The sequence below is a fragment of the Orussus abietinus genome, unplaced genomic scaffold, assembly GCF_000612105.2.
Source record: "Orussus abietinus isolate OABI.00-Male unplaced genomic scaffold, Oabi_2.0 scaffold248, whole genome shotgun sequence".
NCBI classification, from domain to species: domain Eukaryota; kingdom Metazoa; phylum Arthropoda; class Insecta; order Hymenoptera; family Orussidae; genus Orussus; species Orussus abietinus.
In genome coordinates, this window is record NW_019394480.1 from 18593 (window position 1) to 44637 (window position 26045).

Here is a 26045-nt window from a genome sequence, read left to right on the forward strand (position 1 = left end):
GTCCATGGGCACTACCCACTAAACACACCATGTGATAGTTGCATAACACTGGAATAACGTGATATATAACGATTTCAAAAGATACATTTATATCATATGTCGAATTATGTCGGTGCCATTGTACCGGACTTGTAAGCATTGCAATTATATGATATTAACATAAAATATAACATGTTACCGATATGTTATGGATACGTTACATTATTCGTTTTATAACAGAGATATATAGCTACGTAGGAAATAGTAACACAAATCTTACTTATACGTTATATGTATGTTACATTACATGTTACAAACGTTATGTAACGGTTATCTTATTGTTACGTATCCGTGTTTGGTGGGTAGGTACTTAGACTAGCCTTTTTACTTTACGAGGTATTTATTGTACGCTTTATGGTGTACCTCGACAATCATGAAACAAAAAGAGCTGAAATTAGGTTATATTTTCAAAAATTAAAGCTAACTGAGAACAAAATTGTTTGAACATGGCCGCTACGCGCATTGGAAGTTAAAGTTTTGCCAGTAAGTGTGTAGGAAAAGATATAGTACCATAATTGAATGGACGGGGGATTAAGATTGTGGTAATTACAAAGATTTTTTGATGTAGGACATAACATATTTTCAAATTTTCCAAATCCTTAAAATCTATTAGAAGAAATCATTCGTTTCCCAACAACTTACGGTTATTCACTGGCGATCTTTATTCCATGTTTATCGTTGCTTTATATTTGCTCCTATATTAAAATGCAGTGACCCAATGGAAAAATGTATATACACTCGAGTTAAAGCGCATAAATTAGCTACCTCGTTTTTTTTTATTGTAAAAGAAAGCGATTCATTTTTCATTTCCTATCTTGGACAATTTTGGACATAAATGTCTACAAGCTGGTTAAGATAATTCTTTTATAAATCAGTTGCTTTTCTACAATTTTTAAATCATCTTCAATCGTTTAACTAGCGCCCTAGAATTCTCCTTTGTCAAGTTTTGTTAACAGGACTTACAGACCCATAATTAGCTAACTTTATGTCTCTCTTTAAGGTGAAGTGAAACATCCTTCAAATCAGTCGATTCGAATACAACACTTTTTTTTAAGGGTATTAGACCAAAGTGTCCGAAACTTTGATACATCACTCCTGATCATCTAAGAATTGTCCTGACACATTACAAATTTGGATTTTTCAGAAAAATTTTTTAACTTTTACTTCGATTTCTTTATAATTATTGTACGAAAACGACAGGTGGAATATGCCATTTGGTATAATACACAATATAATTCGACCCAGCTGTCAATATAAAAACGAACGTCGGCAACGTAGGCATTTAGAAAAATCTTCTCTATCAACGTTGATCAAGTTCCTCGACGTGTTTCACTTCACCTTAAGAGAGGATTCTCGTATAACGGGCTCAAAAACAAGTCATTTTCATGAATTTTTTATAAGAAAACTTTTCGATATTCGAATCTTTTTTTTTATAATATGAAGAGGCACCTTTAAAGTTTAAAGAAATATTATTTTCTTTTAATTTTCTGTATGTGTCTCCAAATAGGATACAATTATCTCAGCCGGCCTCGGCAGCACAGTGGCTGTCAGCAGGTCGTGTAGCACCTGTCGCATTCATCTGAATGCCAAAAGTAAAATAGGTTTTTTTAATGCTAAATAGTTTACTTTGAGTTTGAACCCATTTCAACAAGAATATTTATAAAATTGACACACTTCTATTATTTGGAATAAAATTGAACTCTTCGGCAAAAAATATAGGCTTCATTTGCCGATAAAAATATTATAAATAAATAGCACCATTGGTATTAGAGGTTCAGTCCATGGAGAAATGTTTAAGGAGTTGAATGGGCTGCATGCGAAGTTGATCGGTTGATTAGTTTTTAAGTTATCCTGCCCGTCAGTAGAGAAATGTAGTTTTGAGGAAAACACGTTTAGTCGGTGTTAGCTCAATCTTTTATCAATTTCTCTATATTTTGTTTTTATGTAAAAATAGATTAGGTAACAAAGCGTTGATGGTTCGATAGCACCCGTTTTATACCTGAGAATTTTTGACGTGTGTTGGTTGGATATCTTTACAATAATTTCGGATATTTTTACATTTGTGAAGACAACAGTTCCGTTCGTCGTGAACAATAATCCGACGCGTCGCACTAAATTGGCTATAACATAACTTACATCGATATTTCGATCTTAACATTGTGTGCATACTTCAAAGATGTTGTACCTTCGATTTATGAAAAAAAAAAGAAAATTTATTTTTCTTTTAACGTTACACGAGAATCCTTCCTTAAGGTAAACAAGCGCAGTCCCAGATACCACAATGTCTATAGAATTACAAGGATTATTCCAGCCGAAAACAAAGAAGGGCATGTACTGTCGCGTCTTCTTTTTCGTGCACACTTCATTTTTCCGTCTGCAGAAAACATTCGTGAGTGATAAATGCGTATTTGTTTCACAAGAAGCTGACGTAATATCACGCACTTATTACGAAAAAGATAAGTATCCGAAACGATGTTTTAATTAGTGTATATGTTATTACACAGTTGTGCCGTGTAGTTAGTTTTAATATAGTAAACTACATTCGTCTTTTGTAAGTATCCTTAACAAAATTAAAAATACTCCTTTATTGAGATACGTTTGCAGGCAATCCCGACAGCATGACGGGGATTGCCCGCAAATATCCCAAGAGAAGAGAAATAGTTGCCATTCTTATAGTTGTAATTACTATTAAAATCATAGGGACCATTCCTATTCTTTTCGGGCAAATTGTGGTGGCAGAATCTTCATCCGCATCCTCTCCCATAACTTTTTGCAACTGCAGGTGCCGAAAACTCAACGATTCGTCAAGAAAACAACAAACCGTTACAGGTACACCTTGTGTGGATTATGAGCCCATAAAAAATGTATAGCTTGGGACACCCCAGATGGATGTGTGCAAAAAATTGCTTGGAATTCCCCTGGCCGGTGTTGGGAGCATTTATTGGCAATGTCGGTCAACCTTTTCTTTTCTTCGGTTATCCAAATCCACCGAAACGAATTTGTCAAAGTAATCGTTTTGTTTTCAGTCGTAAAGAGTAATAATGTAAATTTGTTATTGATTAAACAATAAAGCTTATTTAATTACCTTGAAGTCTCAAGTGGCCGATATTACCCCCATTTACCCTACTCCAATTGGATTATTTATCCCACAAACCCCAATGTGAGAAACATTTCTGTAACATTCAATGTGAAAAACATGTGTCACGACTAGTTCCCTTATTAATCAGCGGATGAAAGCATAAAAGACCTTCCTATGCCATTGGCAAATGAAATTTTTGCGGAGAGTACCCAGGTACTTGATCATTTAGCAACGATGCAAGTTTTGGCCACTAAGGTACAGGTTAAAAATATTTTACCGACATTTCAACTCAAGTACAGGATCCTAACTGCGAAGAGAACCATTTTATCTAATTAAAAGTGAAACTACATATTTCCAGGAAAAATTGAACCCACTGCGACTCCTGCAGTTCAGACAATCCATTCCAATGGTTCCACGCCCATAAATAGAGGTTTATATCTCGTTCCTTTCGTGTCACGTTTTACAGAGAGCACCTGCAAGTCGAACACGATGGAAGAATATAAACGGACATTTTCCTCGAAATTAATAAGTGTTGTCTCGTACGCAAAGATGCGAGGGTATTGGACCCAACCAGGATTGTAAAGCCTGATCTCGCGACCGGCAATTCCTAGTCGCGAAAATCTTCGGTGGACGACCCTACCCGCCAACTTAATATTGCGGAGTTGGTTAGGGTTGATGTGGAATAAATAATTAACTGAATTTAATGGGTGTCAAACAGAGTATATATTAATAACAAATTACGACACAAATTGGTCGTTGAATGTGGCATAAACGTTTGCGGAGTGCTGACAAATCGTCGCGAAAAAATGTACAGAAAGTTAATTGTGGACGATCTAACGGCAACTGACGGTTCGGTCAAAAACGCTAAAAAAACGCTAAGTCCGAGGAGTTGGACCTATACCTTGAAGAGATCGCCAATTGGTTAAGGTGAAGTGAAACGCGCCGAGGAACTTCATCAACGTCGATAAAGAAGATTTTTGTAAATGCCTACGTTGCCAACGTTTATTTTTATATTGACAGCTGTACCAAATTATATTGGGTATTGTGACAAATGGCATACTCCACCTGTCCTTTTCGTACAATAAATCTCAAGAAATCCTCTAGATTCGTGCTTTCTGGGGCCCTAATTGACTGCAGAGGGACCCCCTGCGCCATCTGTGATTTCCAGGTCAATTAAATTTTCACTCCGAGACCTCGTATTACCATCATTTTAGAACAGAAGCGTATACAACACTTTTTTTGCCCTTATCCTTTCCAAATGCGAGTTTATCGATTATCAGAATGTTCTAAATTGTCGTAAAATTCTCCTGACCCTTTCGATTCTCATATCAGAGCCTTCGATAATTGTATATTGATCGAAATATTAGAGCTCGACGCCATTTTGGTTCTGGTCTGGGCAGAGTTAAAAATTTTTTTCCAAAAATCCAAATTTTGAACGTGTCAGGATAATTCTTAGATGATCAGGAGCGTTGTGTCAAAGTTTCGGACAGTTTGGTCTAATACCCTTTAAAAAAAGTGTTGTATTCGAATCGACCGATTTGAAGGGTGTTTCACTTCACCTTAAGACGTCAAAACGCTTAGCAAATTCGTTGCTGCAATTGAAGTACAAGAAGAACGGAATCATCATGGAGTGGTAGAAAACGATGTTAAAAAGGCTCCAAGCGTGGGCGTCCTTTCTTTCAAAAAAATGTTGTTTCGGACCGGACGCAAAGGGGAGAATTTCACCAATCACAGCTGAAATAAATTGCCAGGATGACGTCCCTTTTTCCGCGTAAAGATGTATTTGGCAGGAAACTCTCCGTCTTGTCCCGGTTCATAAAACATCTGCATGCCGCATGACCCGTTCCCGCAGGACTCTGCCTAGATATTAAAGAAACAAATTCTTTCCCTTGTATTGGAAATTATTCGCGACTTAACTCGATACGAGGTGCGATCATACGATTATTCCTAGTTAAATTACCCGATGTACCTACGTCCGCAACAATAAACAATAACTTGACAAAGCATCGTAACAGCGGCAGACCTCGGATGGGCCGAGACGAACGATCGTTCCTAAGACGCTCGCAGTGGATTTGATTTCCTGTAAATTCCTGGTGAGAATTGGTCGGATTCTCGTCGGATTCTCGGCGGGTCCATTGGTACGCCGCGCTTTATCTTGGGCCGGCGCGGCGCTCTCGCTTGGCGGAGGTTAGGGAAGAGCGGTCCGAGCATGGCGGCGGAGCGTAGGCGGATGGTATGGATCGATGAGCGACAGCAGCTCGGTCTGATTGGCGGGGCTGCGAGGGCGGAACGCGTTGTAGCCAATGAGCGAGGCAGGTCTCGATAGAGGCTAGGAAATCACTGATTTTTATTTTACCTCTATCGGACCACGGGCTCCGTTTAAGTCAATAAATACCGTTAAGCGAATCGTCATGATTTACCGGCTGGTTTCGGTTTTGCCGCTCCCTCGCGATGAGGCCCCTTGTTCGTCCCGAAAGATTCCTTGGACCATCGGCTACGTACGAGACGTTGGACAATATTCAATGTTTAACCGTTTCTCGTTTTTACGCTTCCAAATGCTTAAATACGTACCAGGAGAGACGAGGAAGTATTAAATATTGGGTTGTTCGGAAAGTCATTTCGTTGCTTCCCAACAGAGGACTTAATTTTTTTTTTCACGGCCAACTTCACACTTAAGCCGCATAATCATTATATATTTTGACAGCTGATCTAGCAAGGCTAGCTTGTGAAAAAGTTTGATTGATTCTACGCAGTAGTTTTTGGTTGGTACCCTTTCAAATATGGAAAGTGAAAAGCGGCATTTTCGGCATATTTTACTTTTTTACCCATCGAAAAGGTAAAAATGCTATGCGAGCAAGAAAACAATTATCCGATGTGTATGGAGAAGATGTATTGACGGAACGCCAGGGTCAAAACTGGTTTGCAAAATTTCGATCCGGTAATTTTGATATCGAAGATGCCCCAAGGCCACTTAAAGCTGATGAAAACACAATAAAGGCATTAATTGATGCAAACCGGCGAATAACAACTCGTGAAATCGCTGAGAGATTAAATTTATCGAATTCGACCGTTTATGATCATTTGAAACGCCTAGGTTTAATCTCAAAGCTCGACATATGGATTCCTCGTGTTCTTGCGGAAAGAAATTTGTGTCATCGCATTGACGTCTGTCATTTGCTTCTCAAACGTCAAGAAAATGATCCATTTTTGAAGCGCATCATCCCTGGGGACGAGAAATGGGTTGTCTACGACAATGTTACATGCAAGAGATCATGGAGTAAAAAAAATGAACCGGCTCAAAGAACTTCGAAAGCCGAAATTCATCAAAAAAAGGTGATGGTATCTGTTTGGTGGAATTTCAAAGGAATCGTTTTTTTTTTTTTGAGATTCTACCGAACAACACAACGATCAATTCCGAAGTGTACTGTCACCAGCTGGACAAATTGAATGATTCACTTAAACGGAAGAGACCAGCATTGATCAATAGAAAAGTGTAGTGTTTCGCCAAGATAATGCGAGACCTCATACAAGTTTCTTAACTCGCCAAAAGCTTCTACAACTTGGATGGGATATACTGCCACACCCACCATATTCTCCAGATCTGGCACCTTCTGATTATTACTTGTCCCGGTCTCTACAACATTTTTTAGACGGTAAAACCTTTACTTCAAATGAGGAGGTCAAAATTCACCTGGATCAGTTTTTTGACAGCAAAAACCAAACATTTTATTGCGTGGAATCATGCTACTGCCAGAAAGATGGCAAGAGGTATTGAATCAGAATGGACAATATATAATTCAATAAAATATTTATTCGCTATAAAAAAAATCGTCTTTCATTTTCATAAAAAAAAACGAAATTACTTTCCGAACAACCCAATAGAACGGAGTTATTTGCCGCTGAGAGTAAATGTTGGACGCACCGCGAATTTCGGGAAGTTGGAATTCCTTTTTGCGATGGACGGAGTACGAGGAACATTGGGGAAAGAGCGAGTCCGATTGAAAATGATTTTTCGTTGAAATACACGTTACGCTGCGGAGAAACGGAGATACTCGCAGAAATATAAATGGGGGGTCCAAAGTGGACAAACGGACTGTGCTCGTCTCCTGGAAATAATTCATTTTGTTCCAGTTATCTTCAATTGTAAACACGGTAACTGTGGTGAATTGAGAATTAAAACAAAATCGCTCCGCTGATAGGAGGATTTAGCATTTCTCAAAGGAAATATTCGTCCAGCGGACATCATTATTTTACATCCAATGACCGTAATGTATCTTCAACCGTAATGGAATGATTACCATCTTACGACATATGGGTTTACGTTCAAAATGTCGTAACGACGGAACATAAATCGTTAAATGCCCAGCAGACAACTCTTATCGCATTTAATTCAATGTTTTTAACGTAAAAACTCTTACTTTGATCTAAAAACCTGAAACTGTGCTTTCGACTGTGTTAACAATTACATGACGAAAAATCTTCCATCGTTCAAATTTGTAACGATATTCCTTGACAAGTCCAATACTGTACGTCATATGACGTTAAAAATTATAGTATCATAATTTTAACAATACTAATTGAAAATGATTATTATATGACGTTACATACACCATACGCAGCACCATACAAATAATACGTTACCGGTAACGTGTATTGACCATACGTTAGAGTAACGTAGAAAATAATAACAGATATCGTTTACATGTACTCGCATTTTTTTAGAAACCGAAATACTTCTAGCTGAACTGAAATCCCGATTAAATGTAGTCCAAGTTGTGACCTGTTTAATCTCCGGCAAGATCGCCGTTAATACGTTGTATAGAAATTAGTAGTTGCATTAAAAAGTTTCTTTGCATTCCCTAAAACGTATAGTTAACGCTAAGATCACTTCGTAAACAAAATGACTGTTATAGTTCTAAAGAAAATGGATTTCATATTTTCGTTTTGTTAAACGCGATCCTGCAGGTGTTTACTAGGATTTAATTTAGTACGTGCAAATCCATTTATGCAATTGTAATAAATTATTAAAACTTGTTGAACCCAATTTAGCTGCTTGAGTGGTTGCTGAGTTTCTGTTTGCAGGCATTCCAGATATACGTAATAACGCGCTTACATGTTTGTCTGGAAATATTCTCAACTTATCCCTATTTTAATAATAAAAAATTCAGACAGCAGGTTTCCTGTAATTGTTACCATGAATAATAGGGACATTGTTTAAAAAAAATGATAAAATTCACCTTCAATAGTATGCAAGGTTATAGTAAAATCTTTAATTCCATGTCTAAATAATTAATTAATGTACATTTATTATGAATTTCTAAATCAATTAATAATTTTATAATATGTAACAATTGTCTGAAATTTTGTAGCAAAATTATAAATTTGATGTTCGAAAATCAGGTAGCGCACAAAATATATTATTGTTTTGGGCCAGTTTTTACTTTGATGATCATTTACGCAACACGTTTAGATCAAGAGAAGTATTGTTGGTACTGACATGCAGGAGAGTACCGTCGCAAATTTCTTAAGGTGAAGTGAAACCCCCTCTCAAATCAGTCGATTCGTATAAAGCACTTTTTTTTAAGGGTAGTGGATCGAACTGTCTGAAACTTTGACACATGACTCGTGAGCACATATAAATTATCTTGACACTTTCAAAATTAGGATTTTGGAACAAAATTTCTTAACTCAGCCTAGACCAGAACCAAAATAGCATCGAGCTCTAATATTTCGATCGATATCCAATTATTGAAGGTTCTATTATGAGAAACGATGGTGTCAGGACAACTGTACGACAATTTAGAACACTGGTAATCGATAAACTCGCATTTGCACGGGATAAAGGCAAAAAAAGTGTCTTATGCGCTTCTATGCTAAAACGATCGTAATATGAGGTCCCGGAGTGAAAATTTAATTGACACAGGAATCACAGATGGCGCAGGGGGTCCCTTTGCGGTCAATTAGGGCCTCATAAACCATGAATCCAGGGGATTTCTGGAGTTTTACTTCGATTTCTTTATAATTATTGTACGCAAACGGCATACAGAGTACGCCATTTATTGCAATACCTAATACAATTCGACACATCTGTCCATATAAAAACAAACGTCGGGAGCGTAGGTATTTAGAAAAATCATTTTTACCAATGTTGATCAAGTACCTCGACGTGTTTCACTTAAGTCCGAAAAATATTCCACCGCTCATAGGACTCCGATATCTTTATGGTTAACGTGACTGCTACCGTGAATTTTGCCAATGTTAGAATTTCGAATCGAATTTCCATCAATACTAACCATGGTTTAAAAATAGTAGGCCAATATTGGTCATTGAGGTTCCTCGACTATCTTGACCCAATGCTGAATAACAATTGGAAAATGTTAACCTAATTTCTGCAGCGTATGTATTACATCTAGAGTTCGAAAATTCTCGGTAACATTAAATTGGAGAAGGTAACTGTGAAACATACCGTAAGTTACCGGGAACATTGAGAATTTAAGAGAACGTTAATTTTGTTATTTATACTTTAGGTTTCTTCGTTTAAATAACTTTTTTTTTTCAATCAACTTCAAAGTTCAAGCTATAGAGTAATAATTACTATTAGAAAATATTGATTATAGGGTCGTATTTACCTCCAGCTGAAAATATTCACGTATCTACAACTTCACAGAAAATTCCATGCGATTTGTTTCAAATGAACTTTCATTCTGCGACGAAGCGAATGGAAGGTTTTGATTGGCTGCGGAGAACGTACAACGGAAATTCCCCTCTACGACATTTCTCTATAGCTAATCGAAACCTCTCGTTCGATCTGTTGGAAAATTCAAATTCTCATCATTTCTCGATAAAAAAGGCTTTGGAGAAATTACCGATAAGTTACCGGGAATTTCTCTTCGTTTCTGACGTAACTTACTGGATTTAGAACTCTAATTACATCTTGCTTTGGCACATAAATGAGAATGTTATGCAATATTTATTCATTTGTTATTTTAATCATGAAATGTTCATGATCACATTTATTCGACGTCAATTTGAATTCAATAGTCCGTGTTAAGTTTGACGGAATTCTAACCTGCTTCTTCACATTTGTCACTTTTTCCCCCATTTCTGCATTTAAACTCAGACAATGCATATTACTTCGTAGGTATGAATTATTTATATGAAATGAAATGTGTGTTATGTGGGTTATGGGCTCACGTCTAAGGACCTATGAAAATGAATGCCGAGTAGCACAGAGAATGTAAATTATAGAAGGCACGAACTTGTCAAATACGGTTTCTTTCCTTTTCTAGCTTAAAATAACCCAAAGATACAGAATCTGTTTCGTGAAAAAGTAACTAATATTATCCCAATGTTTTCCATGAAGAAAAGAATCTCGAGAATCGGAACAATTAAATCGGAATTGTTAAATAAAGTAGAATGAGATTTCATTTTGACCTACGAATTTGCTATTCTGTTTTATGTTCGAACCAGAATAAGGTGTCTTTTAAGGTGAAGTGAAACCCCTTTCAAATCAGTCAATTCGAATACACTTTTTTTTAAGGGTATTAGACCAAACTGTCCACAACTTTGACACATCACTCCTGATCATCTAAGAATTGTCCTGACACATATAAAATTTGGATTTTGTAGACAAAGTCTTTAACTCAGCCCAGACCAGAACCAAATTGGCGTCGAGCTCTCATATTTTGATCAATATACAATTATTGAAGGCTCTGATATGAGAATTGAAAGGGTCAGGACAATTTTACGACAATTTGGAACACTTCGGTAATCAATGAACTCGCATTTGAACAGGATAAAGGCAAAAAAAAGTGTTGTATGCGCTTCTATGCTAAAACGATGGGAATACTAGGTCTCGGAGTGAAAATTTAATTTACCTGGAAATCACAGATGGCGCAGGGGGTCCCTCCGCAGTCAATTAGGGCCCCAGAAGGCATGAGTCCAGAGGATTTCTGGAGTTTTACTTCGATTTCTTTATAATTATTGTACGAAAACGACAGGTGGAATATGCCATTTGGTACAATACACAATATAATTCGACCCAGCTGTCAATATAAAAACGAACGTCGGCAACGTAGGCATTTCGAAAAATCTTCTTTATCGACGTTGATCAAGTTCCTCGACGTGTTTCACTTCACCTTAAATAGGAAACAAGTAAAACAGAAGGCGATAAAACGATTAGTAGCCATATATAAATATCTAAAAAGCTAAGTCGCGCAACGATATTAACCATTACTCGAGTTCATTTCTCCGGGGTTTCTCTCCAGGAAATAACCGGCGTTTCCAGACTTGTTAAGCCGCATTTCTACTTAAAAGCTTAGAGGGAAAAATGTAATTTTCGCGAAAGTTAAGTTTTCCCTGAAGCGCTAAGGTCCTTCTTGGCCAGGCAGCGCTTAACCTCTCTTTCCGTCGCCATTTTTCCTCCCCTCTTCGAAGCCTCGCCGAGGAGAGATGAGCTAACGTTTTTAGAGTGCGCGTGCAATCGCATTAAGAGCAAAAAAGGATCCGCTACCTGGAAAGCGTCGGCGAAGACTACGGCACGTCTGCGAATCGGAATATTACATTAGGAAATTTCATAAATTCTCTTTAGAGGGCTCTTAGGTGCCCGCGCGCGCTTCGTCGAGACTCGTGTTTTTCTCTTGAAACAGTAATGAGCCGTGTCTACCCCCGCCCTGCCTGCACCCCTTTCCGCACGGCCGACAAGAATTCTATTTTTAAAAGAAATAATACCAAATAATAAGTTTACCCCGTGTCCTCCTGCACACATAATCGACCTATGTTCATCGTGCAATTTCATTTCTGAAAACCTAACTTACGACACGGTTATTCCCTCATGGTTTTCATAACCTATTCGTATTTCCAACCTATTCGATTTTTGCAATCGAGGGCACTAAAGTAGTTAGAGAAATTGAAATTAATGAAAAAATTACGCTTCCTTCTACACGGCAGGGGAATCTATGTGATTTAAAATAGATATCTATAAGGTGAAGTGAAACACCCTTCAAATCAGTAGATTTGAATACAACACTTTTTTTTAAGGGTATTAGACCAAAGCGTTTGAAACTTTGACACATCACTCCTCATCATCTAAGAATTGTCCTGACACACTGAAAATTTGGATTTTTCAAACGAATTTTTTAACTCAGCCTAGACCAGAACCAAAATGGCGTCGAGCTCTCATATTTCGATGAATATACAATTATCGAAGGCTCTGATATGAGAATCGAAAGGGTCAGGACAATTTTATGACAATTTAGAACACTTTGGTAATCGATAAACTCGTATTTTAACGGGATAAAGGCAAAAAAGTGTTGTACGCGCTTGTATGCCAAAACGATGGTAATACGAGGTCTCGGAATGAAAATTTAATTGACCTGGAAATTACAGATGGCGCAGGGGGTCCCTCTGCAGTCAATTAGGGCTCCAGAAAGCATGAATCTAGAGGATTTCTGGAGTTTTACTTTGATTTCATTATAATTATTGTACGGAAACGACATATGGTGTACGCCATTTGGTACAATATCCAATATAATTCGACACAGCTGTCAATATAAAAACGAACGTCGCCAACGTAGGTATTTAGAAAAATCTTCTTTATCGACATTGACCAAGTTCCTCGACGTGTTTCACTTCACCTTATAGATATCTATTTTAAATCACATAGATTCCCCTGCCGTGTAGAAGGAAGCGTAATTTTTTCATTAATTTCAATTTCTCTAACTACTTTAGTGCCCTCGATTGCAAAAATCATTGCTGTGAACTCATTTATTGCAGTCATAGTGAATGTTCAATTTGAATAATACGCGGAACATCTTTATTTTCCTTGACTTACCTATCTCTATTATAATTATTTCTGTTGTGCCATTTTCTGTTCGAGAGGGTTTTTATCGTCTAATAATATTTATGAAACGCTGAAGAATTTTTTCGTTATGACGCGCTGATATGATATTAAAATCTTAACTTATAATATAATATAATCAACAAGGCATAAGCGTAAATCATTCTGCATAGCTGATTTTAAACCGCTGAAACTGTTTATGCAGGAACGAATAAAGTTTATTTTCTATTTATGGCTTAAGCGACAATCTAATAAAGTATAATCACGTTTCATATTGGGAAGAGAAAAATGACTCGAGAATTATGTTTCATATTGCATGCTGATAATTATTAAGAATAACTCATATTTTTCAATGAAACGATGACAGCCTATCATATTATCTGAATAACATTCTCTGAGGGACATTGGTAACGCCGAGTTTATGCGTATTGAATCGATAATCATATATTAAATAAACGATGATTTCGCACAGATTATGCACGCTGATATTTCATTAGAGATTACAGGCAGATTAAGCGTCTATATATGAGTAAATAGATGAAATAATTTCCACCGTATATTAATGATGCGTTGCACATGGCGAATACAGTATTCGATTTTAAATTGCGTATGCAATCGTACGAGTTATCGTTCCTACAAATATTTTCAATAAAAACAATCGACATGCAAAATTCAAATGAGCATTCAAAAATCGTGCCCAATTTTTGTTCTTCTTTTGCTTTATTCAAGAACCTTCTTCTATTAATTATATTTATTTAAGATGTTTAATTTAATTGTATCATTAAGAAAAAAAATATTAGAGGAAAGATTAGGGAGGAGGGTGGCACTGAATTCATCTTTCATTTTGAAATTTCATCATCAATTTGTGATTTCAAGAATTAAGATAAAACGAACAGCGCGTCTTTGAGATTAAAAATAAAATAAAATACTACAGAAGTAATTTGCTCGGCTCAATACGTACCAGCATCTCTTCATTTTCGATTCCAAACCTCCAAGGAGCGTAAAACGGCAAAAACGTGCACGGATTACGCCATGCTGGTTTTAGTCCATGATAAATAAATACATTTTGGATGAAAAATGAAATTTCATGAGTTTTAGGACCTACTTTAGGGCCTCAATATTCCCGTGGTAAAATTTAAAACGAATCGATACACCCTTTTCGGGGAATACATTCATCAACGATTTGACCACTTAGATATGTATATAGGCTGACTCTTTCATATCACATTAATGTGAAGTAAAACACGTCGAGGAACTTGATCGACGTCGATAAAGAAGATTTTTCTAAATGCTTACGTTGCCGACGTTCGTTTTTATATTGACAGCTGTATCGAATTATATTGGATATAGTACCAAATGGCATACTCCACCTGTCGTTTTTATACAATAAATATCAAGAAATCAAAGTAAAACTCCAGAAATCCTCTGAATTCATGCTTTCTGGGGCCCTAATTGACTGCAGAGGGACCCCCTGCGCCATCTGTGATTACCAGATCAATTAAATTTTCACTCCGAGACCTCGTATTCCCATCGTTTTGGCATAGAACCGCATACAACACTTGTTTTGCCTTTATCCCGTTCAAATGCGAGTTTATCGATTACCAGAGTGTTTTAAATTGTTGTTAAATTGTCCCGACCGTTTCGTTTCTCATATCGGAGCCTTCGATAATTGTATATTGATCGAAATATGAGAGTTCGACGCCATTTTGGTTCTAGTCTGGGCTGAGTTAAAAAATTTTTTCAAAAAATCCAAATTTTAAATGTGTCAGGACAATTCTTAGATGATCAGGAGTGACGTGTCAAAGTTTCGGACAATTTGGTCTAATACCCTTAAAAAAAAGTGTTGTATTCAAATCGACTGATTTGAAGGGGGTTTCACTTCACCTTAAGCCTGTACAGGTGCGTAATGACGTTGCACCGACACCCACTGCTTCCAACGTTAAAATCCAACCGATGGAAGTCAGTCATGCAAGGTCGCGAGTGTAAAAGCGTTCGCTGGTAAAAGAGTCCGAGTACAAAGGCAAATTGGAAACTATACGTCGCGGCGTACAAGTGTTTAGAATTCTTTAAGTGAATCCCCTGAATAATGGAGAGGGGTTGACGCGGAGGTAACAGCGAGTCGCCTCGATTGCAGCAAAAGTGACGGAGGCGCAGCTCTCGGCTCATTTGTTATTAACAGCTGGAAAGGAGAATCGGGAGTACCGGAGGAAGAGGGACGTGGGCCGTCCGGGGAGGGCGGGAGCACCGAACACGATTTCACACTTTGACTCACGAGCTCCGGAAAATTCTACGTAATTACCGGTTAAACTTGAGCGAAGGAACTCGAGTCTTTCTCTTCATCCAGCGGGCCGTGAACCGCCGCTGGATTCGCGAGAGAACTTTTAAATATTCTCTTGATCCTCCTGGACAGACCTTTTACGAAAGGAATTCAAAGAACCGTCGTCCAGAGACTCGTCTCCTTTCCTATATAATCACTCGGTGGATGACATGCCCGAACAATTTGTGACGTGCTAGGAACGTTTTACGATACTATAATGCGCTGTTATCTGGCGAGTTTTTGAGCACTTGTAGCGCGTTATTTACAAATTTCAGATCAATGTGGATTACGATACCGACTAAAGGGTTTTGTTACGAGAGGTGTCTCAAAAGTAAGTTCCACTATTCTTTTTAACCCTTTCGTTACCTTGGACGAGATATCTCGCGACCCAATACTGGCCGATTAACGCTTTTGACGAGATATCTCGCGACCCGATACTGGCCGATCAACGCTTTTGACGAGATATCTCGCGACCCGGTAGTAGCCGATCAACGCTTTTGACGAGATATCTCGCGATCCGGTAGTAGCGGATTAACGCTTTTGACGATAATCTAGCTTTCTAGCACCAATATTTTGACATTCTAGATGAATATATTTTATAACTAATTCTATTCGTATAGCTAAAAGGAAGAAATAAATACAGCTACTACCGGATCGCGAGATATCTCGTCAAAAGCGTTGATCGGCCAGTATCGGGTCGCGAGATATCTCGTCAAAAGCGTTAAACGGCCAGTATTGGGTCGCGAGATATCTCGTCCAAGGTAACGAAAGGGTTAAACCCGTTTGGTTAGCGGGAAACGTTTGAAATTTGGAGGGAATATTTGTCTGGGTGTAGGGCAAGCCCTGTAAAATCCCTATGCACTATCCCCATTCATCGGTAGGTCAGTCACGCCCCAGTCGCCACGGAGACTCCACTCGCTCCTACTGCCGACTGTGAAGTTTGGGGTGTTATTCGTTTTTTAACCGGAAAAAATAAAAATGCGATTGAAATTTCATCGCGAGTTGTGTAGCGTGTACGGTGAAGATGTTATGTCAAGGTCAATGGGTGCTCGTTGGCGCCAATTATTCATTGATGGGAGAAAAACATTGCACGATGAACAACGAAGCGGCCGGCCCTCGACTCCACGCACTCAGAGTGTTGCCGAGCATGTTCGAAAGATCTTGGATTCCGATTGGCGCCTTACGCTTGATGAAATTCTTCATCCACTGCCTCCGAATATTAAGATCCAAGGTACCAGGGAGAGAGAAAGAGAAGTTTCCGGTTAAAAACAAATAACACCACGAACTTCACAATCGGCGGTAGGAGCGAGTGGAGACTCCATAGTGACTGGGGCATGACTGACCTAGCGATGAATGCACGTGCATAGGGATTTTACAGGGCTTGCACTACACACGGACAAATATTCCCTCCAAATTTCAAACGGGTTTAAAAAAAACAGTGGAACTTACTTTTGAGACACCCCTCGTTACGTAAAAACCGCTAGGATCACTCGGGTCATTTATCCGGTGAGATAAGGGAGTTTCTTTATTGTAGGGTTTGTAAACTTAATGGATCGTTGAAAAATAAAATTTAGGTCAACATAAGATAAGGGGATCGAGGAAAAACGTGGATTAGGTCATTCTAGAGACGGTTTTCTCAGGAAACATATAGGAATAGAGTTGATTATTATACGAATGATAAATTAGAGGGAAACAAAGATTTACAGAAACCTCTTATAATTTTTTTTGAAATTTCAGATCAAACTGTTCGTTTCGCTCCTCGGGTGATATAGTACTTTACTTTTCACATTGATGACTGTAAGTTACCGATGTGTTCTGACTGTTACTATCCATTAAACTATTCGTCCCCCTTTTTTTACTATAACTTTTTATATACTGTGCTTTACTATACCTTTGGGTAATAAGGCTCACCGTAACTTGAAAAGCTTGTCAAAACTTGTTTTTTGCCCTGGACGCGAGAGGGCGAACAGTTCCTAGAAGCTCTGATTAATTGTTTTTAAACCAACAGTCGGTGGCCGAATGCACCCCGTGAGAACGCGGAAAAAATAAAAAATTCCTTTGAAGGTCACGAGGTCTCGCGAAGTAAGACTATATACTAATAACAAAAATTCTTCTTGCGGACGTAACAAAACTAATATATAATGTATTAGGGGGACTGGAAAGAAATCCATTATTTTTATACTTGAAGTTTAGGTCAGAAATAATGGACCCCACAAAAACAGTTCCGTGTAAAATACTTCGCCGAGTACCGGAATGCTATGAACCTCTTATACAAAAAATGTGTATTACATATAAAGTTTGCATATAAAAAGCACTTAAATCATATTACAAAGCCAAGTACAGGTAACTCTCTTATAACACGGTAGATAGGTTTCTAGAAAATTCCGCGTTGTGTGAAACCGTGTCATATGAGACTCACAAGGAAACATTCCCAAGTGTCCGCCCCCGATCTTATTGATTTCCATATATGTTGAAGAACACAAAAATTTAAGAGACACGTGTTTTTTTATATCTGCAATGGTCCGCATTTAAGGGGTGAAACAACCCCCCAAAGTTTGGCGAAAATTCGATTTTTATAACAATCTTCGTAGAAGCAATGGAGGGATTTCGATGAAACTTGGTATAAACGTATTTCGTATAAGGACGGTGAAAACACAATATTGTCCAGCAATGCTACACCCCCCGGAGGGGGTGAACTACCCTTCAGGCGACATTTTTTTGTAATATCTATTAAACGAGCATTCCTACTTAAGTTCCATTTACGCGATGTGATTACTCACAAAAAATGAAGAAATACGTGTTTTTTGCTTTTTGCCAATAAACATTTACACATCGGTTGCAAACAATGAATGTAGGTGGTATACGGGTATATTCCGAGTAGCTTTATTGGGTTATATCGTGACCACTTCATTGTACATAAATCTTGTGAACGTGCTAATTCCTCAAAATGTCGTTGGTATTCATAATATGCAATTATTTACGAATATCGCTAAGTAAAAACAGTAAAAATCCAATTTTACCGTTTCACCAAGGAGATTGCATTACTAGTTGGAAACGGGTGATGACTGCGTCATCGGATCTGTTGCGAAACAATATTAGTCTTTTAAACTTTTTTTGAAATTTCTTTATAAATAATTGCATGCTATGAAAACCAAGGACATTTTGAGGAATAAGCACGTTCACAAGATTTATGTACAATGAATTGGTCACGATATAATCCAATATAGCTAGTCGAAATATACCCGTATACCACCTACATTCAGTGTTTACAACCGATGTGTAAATGTTTATTGGCAAAAAGCAAAAAACACGTATTTCTTCATTTTTTGTGAGTAATCACATCGCGTAAGTGGACTTAAGTAGGAATGCTCGTTTAATAGATATTACAAAAAAATGTCGCTTGAAGGGTAGTTCACCTCCTTGGGGGGGTGTAGCAATTGCTGGGACAATATTGTGTTTTCACCGTCCTTATACAGAATACGTTTATCCCAAGTTTCATCGAAATCCCTCCATTGCTTCTACGAAAATTGTTATAAAACTCGAATTTTCCCCAAACTTTGGGGGGTTGTTTCACCCCTTAAATGTGGACCATTGCAGATATAAAAAAACACGTGTCTCTTAGATTTTTGTGTTCTTCAACATATATGAAAATCAATAAGATCGGGGGCGGACACTTGGGAATGTTTCCTTGTCAGAGTCAGGACAAAAAGGGGGGATTACTTTCCGAAAACCTATTAAAAACAAACTTCTTTTTTAATTCCATATAAGCAACTTAATTTTTATTNTATAAAGTAATTTAGTTTTATATATGTTAAAGAAAAATCATGTTAGTCGGTGCTGTAGGAGTACAGGGTTGTACAAAGGTTTTCGCAATTTTCTTGTCGTGTTAGAGCGAAACGGTGTTATAGGGTGCAGTGCTATACGAGGGTTCCCGCAATTTATCCTAGCGTGCTAGAGCGAAACCGTGTTATAGGATACCGTGTTGTAAGAGGGCTACCTGTCCACAAATCACGATTACATATCTACTTCTTTTACTAGTCGGGGTTGACATCAATTTAATGTATTTATATGCGAGTTTGAAAATGTTATTGCTCGTTCGTGTTCAGATTTATAATTACGTATGATTAATTGTCATTTAATTCTTTGCGGTTGCGCGTCTGCAGGGAGTTGCCCAAAAGTCTTTAGAAAGAAGAAGTCCCGTCCGCAAAGGATTAATATTCCGTAAAACATTAAGTGATTGTTTATCAAGTACTACTTGATAACACTGACTCGTCTATGTTTTTAATATTTAGAGTTTAGATGTATTAGGGGTAACTTCAACGATGGTACGCATACATTATAGATGCATGACTGCAACATTATATTAAATCGGATAAGCATTTGAGAAAGTCTGTGTCTTCTATTTAATAGGATACAGACCCTTCGACAGCTAATAAATTTAGTACTTATGTTAGATTCCGATGTTGAAGCGATAAAATTGCTTTTATTTTCAACAGCTTTACAACTTTGAATCCGGTAAGGACCTTAGGCCGTAGTTCGACGTTTCTAGAGCAGTCAGCTCCGTTCGGTACTGTAACAGTTGGATATTCTCCAGAGAGATGGATTTTAGAAAGAGGACAAAAATCAATGAAGAGAAACGAAGAATTCTAAAAAGTCTCTATATTAAACAAACAAGAATAAATAAATAAATAAAAAGATGCGCAAATTATAAATAGAATAAAAAGAGACCAAGAANTATTACATATATTACATATATTACTTATTATATAGATACATTAAGAATTACCACTACAATACTATTCTCTGTTCTGTTGTTCTCTATTCTCGTCCTTTCGTGAAAATCTAGTCTTTTTGTTAACTCAAGAACACGTACGCATATGAAATCTAAAAGCTTATTGGTTGAATCGTAGGTTCGGAAGGGAATTCTCTCTAGTGATTCGTCGAGGGTTTTGGTTAGGAAATAATCGGTTTTCTAGGAAAATGCATGAAGAATCTGGCTTTCTTAGAAAATTGGGGAAATCATGGGATATTTTCTGATCGAAGGTTTCGGGGCAGTTCGTGGGCTCATTGTGAATAAGGATAAGTGAGAGCAGGGTGCTAGTTTTGGAGCGCGTTTCTTAGGAATATGCTTAGGCTCTAGATATGTAGACTAATCTAAGTATTAACACTAGATTGCCGGATGTTGGGTATATACCTATTTTGCCTGAAATGAGTCAATTTGACTCAAACATCAAAATTGAGTTTAAAAGAAATAAAATTTTATTTTCATGAAACTTTATTCAAAACAATTGTTACATATATATTCTGGAAGTACTCTTTACAGTACCAAGTATAATATTTCTTTTGGAGTAGGAAGTTGGCCCTAAGACGTCTTTGAATTTGGTATGACCGGGAAATCTACCAGTATTTTTACCATCTTTCAATGTTTCCCATAATGTCCCATCAGCAGCCCTTTGCGTTGAAATTTCTTCATTATCGGATCTATCTGCAGGGTTTAATTCACTTTCGGTTTCAAAATCAGGAATATATCGTACTCTTTTTTTGCCAAGAGTTATATAACGATCGCTATCACTAGCACTGAATTCACTTTCAGACAGAAAACAAGCCCTTCATTTTCTAGGAGCTGTACGATGATGATCTTCATCTTCACTGCTCGAAAATTCAATCCTATTAACTTGATTCTCTATTTCATATAGTTCGGTATCGGGCGCATCGGATTCGATATCTGATTGGTTTTCCCTTATTTGGGTCAGTTTTTTTCGCAATTCAAGATCTCCTACATTTTTTGTCATAATAGCAACCCTTATCTAGAACTAAAATATTTATTTACATTTACGTAAATACATCTTATAAATAAATTCTGAAATTACCTTGATACGCAAAAATTGTTAAAAAATAATTTATGAAATTTATTTCTTTTTGTGTTACTAAAAATGCATTATTCTCTCCGATGCCATAAATCGAAATGGAAGAATGCAAAGAATTTTTTATCAGAGCTTTCATAAAAGCCTTCAACAAAAAAGACTTGCAACAAATAATTTCAGAATATCGAATGTGCAAGTTTGCAATAGATATCTAACTAGTAAATTGACAAATTTGAACATGAAAACTATCGAATCGGATTGTTTACAACAAATTTCTATGGACAAGAAATAAGTTACATGTGGGTAAAACGACCAACTTTAAGAATATTTAATGACTCAATTTGACTTATATCCGTCAAAATAGGTATAGCACATATGGATATTTGGAACTAAGGAAGGGGGAGAGGAAGGAATTAGCATTTGTATACATTTCATAATTTTATTAAAAACCAACATATGTTTTAAAAATAAATTATTTAAGTTTTTCTATATATATAGCAATAAAATCGTAAATGAGTCAAATTGACTCGTTCCGGCAATCTAGTGTTAAGAACGACGATTCTATGCGAAGGAAACAATCCGGTTTTCTACTCGCTGACAAGCAAATTTATTTATTCGCTTATTTTATTAAAGATTATCATTAATAGAATTACGTGTCGTGGCAGACTGTCGAATTTGGGATCGAGCATTACTTCCCCCATTGTTCCGTGCACTACAGTACGACGGATCTCGCTCTAACTTTAACAGAAACTCACGCGAGTATTTTCGTGTAATAATGAACGTTCATTTTGCGCATACGGAACGGTGAAGGGTGCGACAATGTTTGTATGTTACGACCCGAGCGAAAGAATTCGTGTTTGAACTCACGGCTAGTCGGGTCGGTGCCGGAGAAGGTTCTTTTCTTGGAGGATGAACAAATTCTGTCTCAGCGATGAAAATCTCAGGGTATGGAGACCTCGGAGAAAGTTTTGAAAGGGCGGAGTTTAGGAAGGATCTCCGAGGATAGGTTGAGAGAAAAAACGATTAGGGGCAAAGGAACGTAGACAGGGAAGTCATCGCAGTCAAGGAGGTGTAGGTGCGGACTGCAAGATGGACTCCTGGAGAAGTGCTTCTGAGAAGGAACTCGGAAAAGGACAGAAGGACTATGGTGACAATTTGCCTCTTATCAAGTACGTGCCGAAATTAGGAAAGCGAGGCTTAAGCGCTAAAGAAATAAATTGTTCTTCTCGGAAGATTAGGAAAAGTCTGCGACTTGATGATTTCCATGTGAATCGGGAGCGACAGAAGGAAGTCGTTAAAAAACAGACCTTCAAAATATCGAAAAAGGAAGACGATCACATTGACCACGGGGGGTTCTATGGCGATCCTCCACCCTTGGCGGAGAGGCTTAAGCGCTAAAGAAATAAATTGTTCTTCTCGGAAGATTAGGAAAAGTCTGCGACTTGATGATTTCCATGTGAATCGAGAGCGACAGAAGGGAGCCGTTAAAAAACAGACCTTCAAAACATCGGAAAAGGATGACGATCGCCTTGACCACGGGGGGTTCTATGGTGGTCCTCCACCCTTGGCGGAGAGATTATAACGGCGCGAAGAGTCGCGCAATTCAAGCGCAGGTACGCTCAATAGAATTAGCGCAATAGAAATGATTTATTCATTAATCTAAATCTAATTCTAAATTAACGCTACGGTATTGGATCGATTGAGGACGATCCACCCATCCTTATCGGTATAACCGCTTGCCTAAATGTGGTGAATGGGTGTATCTTCCTTCCAACCAGGTTCAACCCATTCTGAACTCCTCGTAAGATCCTGTGTATATGAAACTATATTCTAATGCCTTATGCTATAGACCGCCATTCCCGCTGCGCGAGACTGTTGCGACTAAAGGTACAAATTTGTCAATTTGCCAACAAAATTGTCTATCGACACGTTCTGGACTAAGTTAATTCACATTTTACACTCTTTTTATTCATCACATGATGAAGAACTTAACGATAGTCGGTTAAATAATTTTTGCATAACTGTTGAAAACATCAACCTTAATCTTGGTGGGAAGGTAATTCGTTGTGCGCCGAAAAACAACTTTTTTCTTATATCATTCATTTTCTGAGTGTAAATAAATGGAGACTGTTACATATAGTTAATTGGAATACAGGAAAATAAATAATTTTGTGGCGATATGACATATATATATGAAGTTATCTGAGGTTTATCACGATTTTGTAATATATATTCTCCTGCTTGATTGTGCAAGAATTCTGAGATTTTACTCACAAATATGTTATTGAGTTTACGTATAGATTAAAAACACGTACACCATTTTTTTTCATCCCTAAATATACCGGTAGGTCTAATAATTACCCTCCGCACAACAATCAAGGGATCAAAATTGATTTATTGGATTTTTGGTCATTTTCAAATGGCTGTAACTCCGCGAAATACAATCAGGAACCAAAAACAGTTTTGCAGTTTGAAATCTCTAGTTTTCAAAATTCTCGTGAAAAGCTTTGATATTTCTATTTTTCATCGAATGACTCCAAATTAAATGACAAGAAACGTATTCGGTCAATTTTTCCCCAAATTTCAGAACGCACCAGTACCTTAGAGATTCGCCTTGAAAAGACAACCCCAACAGTTTACAAGAGCATAAAATGTCCCTTAATTTTACATTTCAAAGAATACTGCACAATTTTTTGTTTACCGAATTATCGGCGTTCAAAGTATGAAACACGCGTCTGTCCTTGATAGTCTGTAATTCGATTAAAAAAATTGTGCAGCATCCAGGGTGGCACCGTTGTAAAATTGGCTATTTACTCCATAAAATGGTATCATTCTGCCTTTCATTTGGGATACTTATTATTTTGAAACATTCTTTTGCAAAATATGTTCGAAATCCCAAATTGTCCGTTTTTCATTCCGATCGACGCTGCATTCCGGAAACCGTCTAGACTTTTGCGAGGTTCAAGTCTTTTTTTCTCAAAAATGTCCCATATCATCGCGTCGAACTCTAATTCGCTGATGCTTTCCCTTCCATATGGCCCAAGGGTTCGAATATGCGATAACATTCGAAAAACATTCAATATCACCACTCTCTCGTGTGAACGCCAAAAACCACTATTTACAATTGAGCCCATAATTATGAAAGTGGTCTAAGTCAAAATTTAAAAGAATTTATCAGTTATTTCACCCCACATTATTTTAAACTAAATTAATTCAATGTTATTTTTACGATATTGTCAAAAATGAACCATTGGATAGTGGTTGTAATTTCAACATTATATGGAATTCATTTGGTATTAATTATGAAAGTGGTCTAAGTGAAAAATTTAAAGAAACTATATAAAGATAACCTTAACATGGCACGTGGCCCTCTTTGGCGCGTGTTTTAACTCCTCGATAAGCCGACAAATGACAATCAAACGATAACAGAAACGACAATACTTTCCGGTCTACCTAACAATATATGGAATTCACTTAGTTTTATTTTGAAAGTGCATTAATTCAGTTGGGCTCTTCCGAACTAATTATTGGCGGAAAAATAATTTATATGTTTTACCACTATGTCAACGGATAGCGGTTCAGGTAAGTTAATGACAACGTACTTATTATGTGAATATGTTAATTAGTATTCGGATACGATGTGACTTGCAGATATTATACGACTACGTAATACTTCTTTAGATGATTCTAAATTCCACGTTTTGGGTCTTTCACCTAAAAGAGGAAGACCAAAAATATACGGAAATATTAAATTACTTCCATTATACCCCACCACTAGACCAGTAACGGAAGAAAAACATAAAGATATTATGTGTCTATTACCATACATCCCTCCAATTTTTCAGGAACATTTTAAGAATCTTAAAAACTCACAATGATAAAAGCCTAAAATGATAAAAATGGATTACTTTTTAAAAATAATTAATAAACGTTCATAAATTATTTCATTAAAATTATTGTTTCTAATAAAACCCGTAGTTTTTTATTGCTTTAGGTCATTTATAGGACATTCAGTTAATTTTGAAAATGGTCTAAGTCAATTCAAACTTTAGAAACAACATTTTCGTATGAAATTCACAGAAAATCTCATATTCATAATAAATTTCCATTAATCGAGACTAATAAAATTCTTTATTAAAACGTTGCATGTTATAAAAATATTTTTTATTTTATTCAAATGCAATTCATTAAATATCTCGAAACAAGAAATATATGACTTAGACCACTTTCATAATTATGGGCACAATTAGAATCATTTGCGACGTTTCATGCGATGCTCACATGTTTTCGTACACACAATAATTCAACATTTCGTAATACTTTTTCGTTTTTTTATCAATTTACAAGTTTAAAAATCGTTATTAGTTATAAACAAATACCATTCACAAATGATGTTCTAAGTGATTGCTGCATTGCTAATACAATACTAGGTACCAATAGTTCCTGGACCACCCAGAATGTGTCCGGAAAATAATATAAAGATGAAAGAATAACAATTTGATATGATTTTATAAGAACCAGCCATGTATTTGGTAGTTCGATTAATTCTGATCTCTAGACTACCCTAACAATTCAATACATTATATTTACTTCTCTAATCATCTGAAGTGCTTCGGACCAACTATGTCCCATCGCAAGTTCTTCGAAAACTTGGCGGCAACTATCACATAATGAATTTTAAAGTATATTAAAGTTACCTAAGAATTCTCAAGATTATTGAAGATTCGATTCGGCTTGTTAAACGTTATTCGATGAAACGTCATAATAACAACAGGGCAGAGTGTTAATAAACGTGAAACAATTAGTTCTGATAATCAAATCTGTACTATTTGCTCTCTAATTTAATAATATTTTCGGATTATTCATTTGTAGGAATTCGATTAGAGAGCAGAAACATATATTCACAAA